The sequence below is a fragment of the Oncorhynchus tshawytscha genome, linkage group LG23 (assembly GCF_018296145.1).
Source record: "Oncorhynchus tshawytscha isolate Ot180627B linkage group LG23, Otsh_v2.0, whole genome shotgun sequence".
In the NCBI taxonomy this organism is placed as follows: Eukaryota; Metazoa; Chordata; class Actinopteri; order Salmoniformes; family Salmonidae; genus Oncorhynchus; species Oncorhynchus tshawytscha.
In genome coordinates, this window is record NC_056451.1 from 6062545 (window position 1) to 6075912 (window position 13368).

Consider the following 13368-nt stretch of genomic DNA (forward strand, 5'->3'; position numbering starts at 1 on the left):
GTTCACCAAAAGGCATGTGGGAGACTCCCCAAACATATGGAAGAAGGTACTCTGGTCAGATGAGACTCAAATCAAGCTTTTTGGCCATCAAGGAAAACGCTATATCTGGCGCAAAACCAACACCACCCATCACCCCGAGAACAGCATCCCCACAGTGAAGCATGGTGGTGGTAGCATCATGCTGTGGGGCAGGGACTGGGAAACTGGTCAGAATTGAAGGAAGGCGTTAAATAGAGGGAAATTCTTGAGGGAAATCTGTTTCAGTCTTCCAGAGATTTACCTTCCAGCAGGACAATGACCATAAGCATACTGCTAAAGTAACACTCGAGTGCTTCAAGGGGAAATATTTGTAAGACCTCAATCCAATTGAGAATCTGTGGTATGGCTTAAAAATTCCCACACCAGTGGAACCTATCCAACTTGAAGGAGCTGGAGCAGTTTTGTCTTGAAGAATGGGCAAAAATCCCAGTGGCTAGATGTGCCAAGCTTATAGAGACATACCCCAAGAGACTTGCAGCTGTAATTACTGCAAAAGGTTCTACAAAGTATTGACTTGTGGGGGGGGGGTGAAGAGTTATGCACGCTCAAGTTTTCAGTTTTTTTGTCTCATTTCTTGTTTGTTTCAAAAGAAAAAATATTTTGGAGCTCAATAACAGCCTTATCCAATACAGGGTCCTACAGGAAAACATGCAGATAGCGAGGTCAACAAGAAACTGATCAGCAAATTAAAGCCTATTGTGTGCTCTTGCAGTGTTCCAGAGTTGGACAATAAAGATCACTTGCCAGTTCTGCAGGCTGATCCTCAGGCAATTGACTTCACCCACTCACAGTGGACCAACCAAATGCAATGAATCTGTTTCCACCAATGCCTCCACATGTTTTGCACTCTACAATCTAGAATCCTTAAAGAAAAACTCTCTGTATGAGTTTATCTCTGACAATGATTTTGACATTATCTGCCTCACTGAAACATGGCACAGAAAGGGTGACTTTTACCATCTTAATGAAGCAGCGCCGCCTAGATACAAATACATTGAAAATGTATGCAGCCACGCAGCAAGGTGAGAGCCTTGCAGTTTTATGCAGAGACTGCTTTATATAAAACCCACTGACAGTTGCTTGAGTGCCTTGCTTGTAAATGGAAACAACCAAATCCTCTCACTGTTATTCTTGTTTACTGCCCCACCCCCAAGACAAGCACCTCTTATCTCTGAATTGTCTGAACTGATAACCTAATGTTCCCACCCACAAACTTATCACTGGCAATGTCTCTGACTTGGATGTCATCGAGCTAGGTGTCTCTGACCACACGGCTCTGACACAGTCTCTGACTGCTCCAACTCCTCTCCACTGCCCAAAGAGGACCATTGAATTCCGCAACCTGAGGAAACTTAACCTATCCCTCTTTCAGGAACACATACAGCCCACTGCAGTGAGCTAGCCCTCAATGACATGGTCAATCTGTATAACAGCATTCTGAGGAATACTCTGAACATCCTTGTCCCTGAAAAAACTCCTAAAGTAACATTCCAACACTTGTCTCCTTGGTTCACTGATGAACTCCACAGAATGAAGACTCATGGCCGTAAGCTTGAGAGACTTATATTTGTCACCAGCCTGATAAACAAGTCCCTGCTGACATGAAGAGGTAGCATCGATCTTCAAAACAATTGCAGTCACCCCCTTACAAAAGAAACCCAACCCAACTACAAGCCCATCCCCAATCTTTAATCACATCAATCATCTAATAAGTTGTATAAGGTTTTCCAGTCTGGCTTCCGGACCTTGCAATCAAACGAAAAAGCTCTGGTTAAAGTTACCAACAACTTACCGATGGCTGCTGATTCTGGATCTCCTAGCATCCTCCTCTTAGATCTCAGTGCTGCTTTTGACACGGTAGACTACATCATCCTGCTGCGGCACATCAGTGAGCACACTTCTGTCTGAACTGTTGAACAGCTTTGAACTGGTTCTCTCTTCCTACCTCTCCAATAGAAAGCAATACATCACTATTGGAGGGTCCAGATCAGAGGAGTCTGCAGTCGCATGCGACGTCCCACAGGGTCAGTGTTGGGGCCTATCCTATTTTTCATTGACATGCTCCCCCTCGGCCAAATTCTCAGAGATTATAACATAAATTTCCACTGCTGCGCTGACGATAGCCAGGTCTACATTAGCACCAAACCGGACACCATTTCTGCTCTAGCTAAACTTAAAATAAATAATAAAATAAATAATTATAGAGTAAACTACCAACACTGCCACTAGGCACCACGGCTACCATGGAATCCCATGAAACAACGTTGTTTCCACATCATTTGAACAACAAAAAATAAAAGTGATAACCTGGAATCAATGTGGAATCAACATGGAAAACTGATTGGAGTTTGTCATATTCACGATAATTGACAACTCTATCAAATGTAAATTAAAACTAGACGTTGATTGATGGCTGTGTCCACTTGGTGTGCTCTCAATGTTAATCTGAGGTTTTTCTTGTTTGGAGCTGATCAAATTAAGGTGTGGTTAGATCTCACTCTGTTATTGGTTTGGGACTTTCAGATGTGGTGGTGAGAGTCGCTCGTTTGGTGTGTTTCTGTATATAGAGACAGGATGGACTGATGGACTCAAGTGCTTTGGACCCAGACATGGCGAGTGTAAGCTAATCAGTAGAGTTAGTAATCTGGCTAACTGTTTTCATAACACTACAGAAATAGTCATGTTGTTCAATGCTGTAACCAGTAGTTATGGTAGGCCTATTCAATTTTCACTTACAACAAGAGCAGCAGTGGGGCAGACTACTCATTGTTGCTTCCACCCCTTAGCTTGTCAAATCAAATTTGATTTGTCACATACACATGGTTAGCAGTAGTCTAACAACAACTACCAAGGAATGAATAAGAATATGTACATAAAATATATATGAATGAGCGATGGCCGAACAGCATAGGCAAGATGCAGTAGATACATGTGAGATGAGTAATGTAGGGTATGTAAACATTATATAAAGTGGCATTGTTTAAAGTGGCTAGTGATACATTTATTACATCAATTCTTTCATGATTAAAGTCGCTAGAGATGAGTCAGTATGTTGGCAGCAGCTACTCAATGTTAGTGATGGCTGTTTAACAGTCTGATGGCCTTGAGATAGAAGCTGATTTCCAGTCTGTCGGTCCCTGCTTTGATGCACCTGTACTGACCTCACCTTCTGGATGATAGCGGGGTGAACAGGAAGTCGCTCGGGTGGTTGTTGTCCTTGATGATCTTTTTGGCCTTCCTGTGACATCGGGTGGTTGAAGAGGCACTGCTGCACCTTCTTCACCACGCTGTCTGTGTGGGTGGATCATTTCAGTTTGTCCGTGATGTGTACGCCGAGGAATTTAAAACTTTCCACCTTCTCCACTACTGTCCCGTTGATGTGGATAGGGGTCTGCTGTTGTTTCCTGAAGTCCACGATAATCAACCCTACCACTGTAGTGTCATCTGCAAACTTGATGATTGAGTTGGAGGAGTGCAAGGCCACGCAGTCATTGGTGAACAGGGAGTACAGGAGAGGGCTGAGAATGCACCCTTGTGGGGACCCAGTGTTGAGGATCAGCGGGGTGATCCACCTGGGGGCGGCCCGTCAGGAAGTCCAGCACCCAGTTGCACAGGGCAGGGTCGAGACCCAGGGTCTCGAGCTTAATGACGAGTTTGGAGGGTACTATGGTGTTAAATGCTGAGCTGTAATTGATGAACAGCATTCTTACGTAGGTATTTCTCTTGTCCAGATGGGTTAGGGCAGTGTGATTGCGGTAAGCAAATTGGAGTGGGTCTAGGGTGTCAGGTAGGGTGGAGGTGATATGATCCTTGACTAGTCTCTCAAAGCACTTCATGATGACTGAAGTGAGTGCTACAGGGCGATAGTCATTTAGCTCAGTTACCTTCGCTTTCTTGGGAACAGGAACAATGTTGGCCCTCTTGAAGCATGTGGGAACAGCAAACTGGGATAAGGATTGATTATGTCTGTAAACACACTAGCTAGCTGGTCTGCGCATGCTCTTAGGACGCGGTTGGGGATGCCGTCTGGGTCGGCAGCCTTGCGAGGGTTAACACGTTTAAATGTTCTACTCATGTTGGCTGCAGTGAAGGAGAGCCCGCAGGTTTTGGTAGCGGCACTGTATTTTCCTCAAAGCGAACAAATAAGTTGTTTAGTTTGTCTGGGAGCAAGACATCATGGTCCGCGACGGGGCTGGTTTTCCTTTTGTAGTCCGTGATTGACTGTAGACCCTGCCACATACCTCATGTCTGGGCCATTGAATTGCGTCTCTATACTGACGCTTACCTTGTTGAATTGCCTTGCGGAGGGAATAGCTACACTGTTTGTATTCGGTCATGTTTCAGGTCACCTTGCCCTGATTAAAAGCAGTGGTTTGCGCTTTCAGTTTTGCGCGAATGCTGCCATCAATCCACGGTTTCTGGTTGGGGAATGTTTTAATAGACGCTGTGGGTACAACATCACTGATGCACTTGCTAATAAACTCGCTCACCAAATCATCAATGTTATTGTCTGACGCTATGCGGAACATATCCCAGTCCAGTCCACATGATCGAAGCAATCTTGAAGCGTGGAATCCGATTGGTCGGACCAGCGTTGAACAGACTTGAGCATGGGCACTTCCTGTTTTAGTTTCTGGCAATAGGCTGGGAGCAACAAAATGGAGTCGTGGTCAGATTTTCCGAAAGGATGGCAGGGGAGGGCTTTATATGCGTTGCGGAAGTTAGAATAACAATGATCCAGGGTTTTGCCAGCCCAGGTCGCGCATTTGAAATGCTGATAAAATTTAGGGAGCCTTGTTTTCAGATTAGCCTTGTTAAAATTCCCAGCTACAGTAAATGCAGCCTTAGGATATGTGGTTTCAAGTTTACATAGAGTCAAATTAAGTTATTTCAGGGCCGTCGATGTGTCTTCTTGGGGGGGTTATACACGACTGTGAATATTTTCGAAGAGAATTCTCTTGGTAGATAATGCGGTCGGCATTCGATTGTAAGGATTTCTAGGTCAGGTGAACAAAAGGACTTGAGCCCCTGTATGCTGTTATGATCACACCACATCTCGTTAATCATAAGGCATACACCCCCGCTCTTCTTCTTACCAGAGAGATGTTTGTTTCTGTCTTCGCGATGCGTGAATAAGCCAGGTGGCTGTACTGACTCTGACATATCTCGAGTGAGCCATGTTTCCGTGAAACAAAGAACGTTACAATCTCTGATGTCTCTCTGGAAGGCAACCCTTGCTTAGATTTCGTCTACCTTGTTGTCAAGAGACTGGACATTGGTGGGTATTATGCTCGGGAGCGGTGCGCGATGTGCCCGTCTACGGAGCCTGACCAGAAGACAGCTCCGTCTGCCCTTTCTGTGGCGCCATTGTTTTGGGTCGCCGGCTGGGATCTGATCCATTGTCCTGGGTGGTGGACGAAACAGAGGATCCGCTTCGGGAAAGTCGTATTCCTGGTCGTAAGGTTGGTGAGTTGACGTTGCTCTTATATCCGACTGTATGTAATACAACTGTATGTAATACAAAGATTTGCCTACCCAAACAGTACTGTGCTGGCTCTGTAATTCCCTTTCACATTGTCCTTTCCAGCACGGTTCTTGCACCTATGATGGATGTGTAACCAGGCCAGCCCAGTACAACTCAGCTTGGCTTGGTTCGGCTCAGATCAGTAGTGTAAAAATGGTTATCCCGCAGATTGCATAGTTTCAACATCAAATTCCCCCTTCCCAAATAGCTTTGAAGGAGAGACATTTGTTCTCTTTAAGTCATATCTTTTTAACACAGCAGGCTTAGTTTGGCAAGGTTGGTTGAACCTGAGACAGTTGATCGAGTATTTGCCAAGCCTCATTGTGCAGTGAAAAATGTTGGATCTGGTCTTGGACATCCGGGCTGATAAAACGGTCTCTGTAGTTTTCCGCTACAAGCCGTCTCTTCAAATTTCAATGATGGCCAGAGCTAGTTGTCCGTCACAAAAATGTATTTTTATATGATTTCTTAAAAAGACCCAAAAGAGATGAAAAGGGAGTCCTTTACCTAGAGTCTATCTTGTGCCACATGTCTCAGGGTGATTCACAGTTTCCAATTAAGCCAGGGTTTGAATAGTAAAGTAAATCAGCCATGGTGACTCCACCCTTTGTGCCACCGGATGATTCAAACACTTTCTGACTGAACCTTCAAAAGAACATATCCCTTACATTAATCTTGTTAATTTCATGCTCTCGACACCCTAGCGCTTTCCCTACGTAAATCACAAAACTTAGTACTCTCTCACATTGTGTGAGTTTGGATACGGACGGAGGTATTGTAATGGGTTGACACTGCACATAGAAATGAACATTTCTCAAAGCATTGAGTTCTGGATTGGTGTTGCTTTCCCACGTGAATTTAAAGTAATACTTAACCCAAATTAGGTTTCCTTACCCTGTAAGCAGTCTATAGACAAGGTGAGACGTCAAGCCTTCACATTACCGTATGATCAATAATACTTTCTTTGAAAGAACAGACAGACAACCTTGCTCATTCTAACACATAACTTTAAAGGGATTTGTATCAGCCAGCAATATATCATTACTAAAATACATTTTGTTCAGGTGTGTCAGATTCAAATGCTATTCCAGCCACAGCAGGTGTAGCCTCAGTGTGTAGCTTCACTCATGAACAACATCACCAGCACCCTGATTAATAGCTCCTGTCGGCCTGATGCAGAGGTAATTTAATATTTCCTGTTATTCTACATAACACACACACATATACCGCCCTGTGTGATACCAACTCAGGTAGTCAGGAGGCAACACAAGGTATTCATTACTATTGATGTCAGAATCCAGAACTCGTAGTGATCACTGCCCCTCCTCCAGTCTGTACTGTTTAAAGCTGAGTTTTTTTTCTGCCCAGCTGTTGGTCTCTCTCTCCACACTGGGTAGACTGTGATGATTAATTCACTCTGCTGGGATCCTGGGGAGAAAACCGAATTGTTTCTCAACAATGGATGTGTACAGTAGGTCTCGTACGACACTCTTGTACTATATTTGTGTGCAGAAACATGGACCAAAACACAGCACAGTGAGTGCACTGATTTGGGCACTAGTGTAATTCAAACTCAAACATGCATGCCAAACATGCATCTAACCATTATTTACAAAATATGACATGAAAGTTGATTATGGATGGCATTACTGTCATGCCAATGGATGCAATACAATAGTTTATTACAGTCAGAATATCTTGTGACAAAACATTGTTCTTGTTGGAGGCAACCACATGTATTATTCACCCATGGTGGGATATTGACAACGTTGTATGCACCACTCTGTATGGTGTGGGCATCGGTTTGCTGTGAAGGTTGCCACCATGGGGTGACTGTTGCCATTAGCTGTTAGAATTCTGATTCGCACCCAGCAAGAGTGATTTCTCAGGGGCGCAGCTGCCAACTGGCAGGGCCAGTCTAAGCCTGAGCATTGCTTTGTCCTGCCCTCCACTGGCAAAGCCTAGTCCATCTCAGAAGCACCACACCTCTACCTGTCACCCTTGACTCTATCACCCCTGTCCGTCTGTCTGTCTGTCTGTCTGTCTGTCTGTCTGTCTGTCTGTCTGTCTGTCTGTCTGTCTGTCTGTCTGTCTGTCTGTCTGTCTGTCTGTCTGTCTGTCTGTCTGTCTGTCTGTCTGTCTTCTTCTTCACTGGCTGGGCTGATAACCAGGGTCATCTAGAGCCAGGGCCATGCCTGGACTGACTGAATGGAAAGGGAGGCTGACTGTCAACAAAATGGCAGATACCAATAGTAGCCTACAGCCAGGTTGTTTTTGGCCTATATTTTTATATGAGCTAGATGAGAGGCTTTTAACTCTAACCAAATCAAATCAAATTTTATTGGTCACATGCACATGGTTAGCAGATGTTAATGCGAGTGTAGCGAAATGCTTGTGCTTCTAGTTCTGACCATGCAGTAATATCTAACTAGCAATCTAACAATTTCACAACAACTACCTTATACACACACACACAAGTGTAAAGGAATGAATAAGAATATGTACATAAAAATATATGGATGAGCGATGGCCGAACGGCATAGGCAAGATGCAGTAGATGGTATAGAGTACAGTGTATACATATGAGATGAGTAATGTAGGGTATGTAAACATGATATAAAGTGGCATTGTTTAAATTGACTAGTGATACATTTATTACATCCAATTTTTAATTATTAAAGTGGCTAGAGATTTGAGTCAGTATGTTGGCAGCAGCCACTCAATGTTAGTGATGGCTGTTTAAGAGTCTGATGGTCTTGAGATAGAAGCTGTTTTTCAGTCTCCCGGTCACACCTGTACTGACCTCGCCAACTGGATGATAGTGGGGTGAACAGGCAGTGGCTCGGGTGGTTGTTGTCCTTGATGATCTTTTTGGCCTTCCTGTGACATCGGGTGGTGTAGGTGTCTTGGAGGGCAGGTAGTTTGCCCCCGGTGATGCTTTGTGCAGACCTCACTGCCCTCTGGAGAACCTTGCGGTTGTGGGTGGAGCAGTTGCAAAACCAGTTGCAAAATCAGGGATCAATCACTAATTCCTCCCCATTGTGCCGATTGGCACATAGGGCAGCAACCAAGGAGCTTGATTTCTGGTACATTTCAGGGATATTTGATTGAAATGCCAACATAGAGAGTTCATTCTGAGGTGTCCACCTTGGTTGCCCGGTGAAGACAGTGTGACATTATAAAGCAGTTCAAGGAAGAAGAACCAGGGGGCGGAATGATAATAGAAATGGGTGATGCACTTAAAACCTAGGATATGATACGAAACCAGGGGAGGGGACCATAAAATAGCTATTATTTCATCCGGCAAGGAAAAATTAATGGCAGACGTTAGCGGGAAAAGCAAGGAAGGCCCTAGTTTGAAACAGGGGCCATTTTGGGACCTTTGTATGATTAATGAACGTCTTTCGCATTGACAACTCACTTCTCTCCTAGCACTATTAAGACCGCACAAAAAAGATTGATAGCTGATCCATTCCATACAATGCTATCACCATTTTATTGTGTGTGCTTTGAGGTCATATTGTACTGTTTTGATGGGGTGCTTAATCATTTATTGATAGTGGGAGATACTCCATTGAGAATCCACTAAAGGAGTGATATTTCTCTTTTGTGGTTGGTAATCTTTCCACAAAGAGCTTTAAACCCTATCTCGGGCTTTAGTTTTCCCAATGGGTGATGTGCAAAATTGTAATTTGTTCTTATCGTTACAACCCAAACAAGCAGCCATTCAATCAGCATCTGCCAGGTTTTATTTGCACAGCTCCACTTCACTTGTCAGTTGTTGGCCATGAATACATTTTGGTAACATTTTGAATGATTAAATGCTTGGAGTAGTCCATGGTGTTCACCCTATAGAAGCTGTTTGGCCGGTTTGCCTGATACAGAATAAGCCTAGTCCTGGACAAAAATAATTCACAATTGAAATGTATAGCGCTTTTTAGCCCAGGACTAGACTTAACCCTGTAAGACCCAAGTATAGATTCAAATGAGGAAACATTTTATTAACTTGCAGAAATATTTTTAATAGACCTCTGATTAACAGGGTCGGTGTCCCGTCCGCAGGACGGTTGAACTAATGTAGGCTAATGTGATTAGCATGAGGTTGTAAGAAACAAAAAAATTCCCAGGACATATACATATCTGATATGGGCAGGAAGCTTAAATTCTTGTTAATCTAATTGCACTGTACAATTTACAGTAGCTATTACAGTGAAAAAATACCATACTATTGTTTGAGGAGAGTGCACAATTCTGAACTTGAAAATGTATGAATAAACCAATTAGGCACATTTGGGCTGTCTTGATACAACATTTTGAATAGATATGCAATAGTTCATCGGATCACTTTGCACGTACAGTGCTGCCATCTATTGTCTAAAATCTAAATTGCGCCTGGGCTAGAACAAATCATTATGCCTTTTCAAAGATGATGATACAAAAAAACTGTAGTTTTTTTCTTTGTATTATCTTTTACCAAATCTAATCCTACATTCCCACAAACTTCAAAGTGTTTCAAGTCCTGAGCTACAGGCAGGTAGATTTGGGTATGTCATTTTAGGTGTAAATTGAAAAAAAGGGGCAGATCCTTAAGAGGTTTTAAAAGAATACGTTTGTAGAATAATTTTCTGGAAATGTTGCAAGAATTTACATGTGTGAGAGCAAAATTACAAGATTATGTTATAATACTGTTAATTCATTGAATAGCTTTGATGAGTACTTTCTCATCTATGTCTGTGTGAACTGAGAGGAGCCTAAAATCCAACAGCTGGCATTCCATAGATAAGATGTGGTGGGTGTAACCGAGATAGAGAGAGCCTGGAGGAACAGAACAAAACCCTTTATCACATTTTAGGGAAGACCCAGATGCAGACAGTGTCGAAGTAACACAAGTTTATTACTAGAACAGGGGGTAGGCAAAATGACAGGTCAAGGGCAGGCAGAGGTCAGTAATCCAGATCAGAGTCTAAAAGGTACAGAACGGCAGGCAGTCTCAGGGTCAGGGCAGGCAGAGGTCAATAATCCAGATCAGAGTCTAAAAGGTACAGAACGGCAGGCAGTCTCAGGGTCAGGGCAGGCAGAGGTCAATAATCCAGATCAGAGTCTAAAAGGTACAGAACGGCAGGCAGTCTCAGGGTCAGGGCAGGCAGAGGTCAATAATCCAGATCAGAGTCTAAAAGGTACAGAACGGCAGGCAGTCTCAGGGTCAGGGCAGGCAGAGGTAAATAATCCAGTGTGGTGGGGGCAATATACAGCTCAGCAAGCAAGCTCAGGGTCAGGGCAGGCAGAATGGTCAAAACCAGGAAAACTAGAAAACAGGAACTATAGAAAAGACAGGAGCAAGGGGGAAACCGCTGGAAGGCTTGACGAACAAAACGAACTGGCAACAACAGACAAACAGAGATCCCAGGATAATGAGGGGAGATGGGAGACACCTGATGGGGGGTGGAGACAAGCACAAAGACAGGTGAAACAGATCAGGGTGCGACACCCTTAGTGTGTCTAATCATTCTTGCATCTGGGAAACAACACCAGAGGCAGATAAACAGGAGATGTACCCAAAGTGGCTTATGGTTCCCCCCGATCTGCATGGGAGGGGTGGAACCAGCCGTGACTTATTTGTAACTTATTTTGTACATAATGTTTCTGCCACCGTCTCCTATGACTGAAAAGAGCATCTAGATATCAGGACATCGATTACAGATGAAGCAGATGCTTAGCTACAGGACTGTTTTGCTAGCACATGGAATATGTTCCGGGATTCTTCCGATGGCATTGAGGAGTACAATGTCACTGGCTTCATCAGTAAGTGCATCGATGACGTCGTCGCGACAGTGACTGTACGTACATACCCCAACCAGAAGCCAAGGCTAGAGCTGCTGCTTTCAAGGAGCTATGCCCTCCTGACAAACCATCAAACAGGAAAAGCTACAATACAGGACTAAGATTGAATCATACTACACTGGCTCCGATGCTCGTCGGATGTGGCAGGGCTTGCAAACTATTACAGACTACAAAGGGAAGCACAGCCGCAAGCTGCCCAGTGACACAAGCCTACCAGACGAGCTTCGAGGCAAGTAACACTGAAACATGCAGAAGAGCACCAGCTGTTCCGGATGACTGTGTGATCAGGCTCTCCGTAGCCGATGTGAGTAAGACCCTTAAACAGGTCAACATTCACAAGGTGACAATGAATAGGCGACTCCAGGATGCTGGCCTTCGAGGCAGAGTTGCAAAGAAAAAGCCATATCTCAGACTGGCCAATAAAACTAAAAGATTAAGATGGGGAAAAGAACACAGACACTGGACAGAGGAACTCTTCCTAGAAGGCCAGCATCCCGGAGTCACATTGAGACTGGTGTCTTGCGGGTACTATTTAATGAAGCTGCCAGTTGAGGACTTGTGAGGAGTCGGTTTCTCAAACTAGACACTCTAATGTACTTGTCCCCTTGCTCAGTTGTGCACCGGGGCCTCCCACTCCTCTTTCTATTCTGGTTAGAGGCAGTTTGCTCTGTTCTGTGAAGGGAGTAGTACACAGCGTTGTACGAGATCTTCAGTTTCTTGGCAATTTCTCGCATGGAATGGCCTTCATTTCTCAGAACAAGAATAGACTGATCAGTTTCAGACGAAAGTTCTTTGTTTCTGGCCATTTTGAGCCTGTAATTGAACGCACAAATGCTGAGGCTAAAGTAGTCTATAGAAGGACAGTTTTATTGCTTCTTTAATCAGGACAACAGTTTTCAGCTGTGCTAACATAATTGCAAAAGGGTTTTCTAATGATCAATTAGCCTTTTAAAATTATAAACTTGGATTAGCTAAAACAACGTGCCATTGGAACACAGGAGTGATGGTTGCTGATAATGGGCCTCTGTACGCCTATGTAGATATTCTATTAAAAGAATCTGCTGTTTCCAGCTACAATAGTCATTTACAACATTAACAATGTCTACACTTTATTTCTGATCAATTTGATGTTATTTTAATGGACAAGAAATGTGATTTTCTTTCAAAAACAAGTACATTTCTAAGTGACCCCAAGCTTTTGAACAGTAGTGTATCTTTGAAAGAATAAATAATTTTCTGTGTATTCTATGGAGAACGTCTAACTTACTTTTTGTAATATTTGGGTGTCCTTTCTGGTTTAATTTAGAGAGAACTTCCTATCTTACTTCTTTAACATAACATGAATGGTTTTCAATGGCAGAATTCTAACCTCATAAACCACACCTAAAACAATATATACAGTATATATATTCGTTTTTTGGTGTGTAGAGTTACTCTTGAAGTATGTGGTTGCCCATATTTGCATAATTTTAAAGGAAAACAATCTCTCTAACTATCAATATATGAATGTGGCCCAATGTCTCAGTTTGGCCTCCCTTCAAGCCCAAAGTTGCGTTTTTGCAACACTTACAAATCCTCCAGCTCTGGCTCAGAATGTTTGTTTCTCAATGTATTTGTCTACATAATCACTACATCTTAGAGAAGACAGGAAAACATATTTGGAATCATTGACTTGAATGGATAGCCTACGACATATGCTTGTGTAGTGGATCATCGTGGTCTCATACGTGCGGACAGGTTTCTAATGTTTCAGAGGCTACCGATGTCACAATCATCATACCATCAGACAACACAGAACAAATACTAATACCAAGAGATACATCTTGGTCTAAGGTGATGCATTATGTAGTGTTTGACATGATGTTTGAGTTTAGGTTCTGTATAGGAGGCAATTTAGGACACATATTCTTACAACGTTGGGTCTCACGGAGTTAATCTGTGTATGGAAAACCGGCCCTACTGTA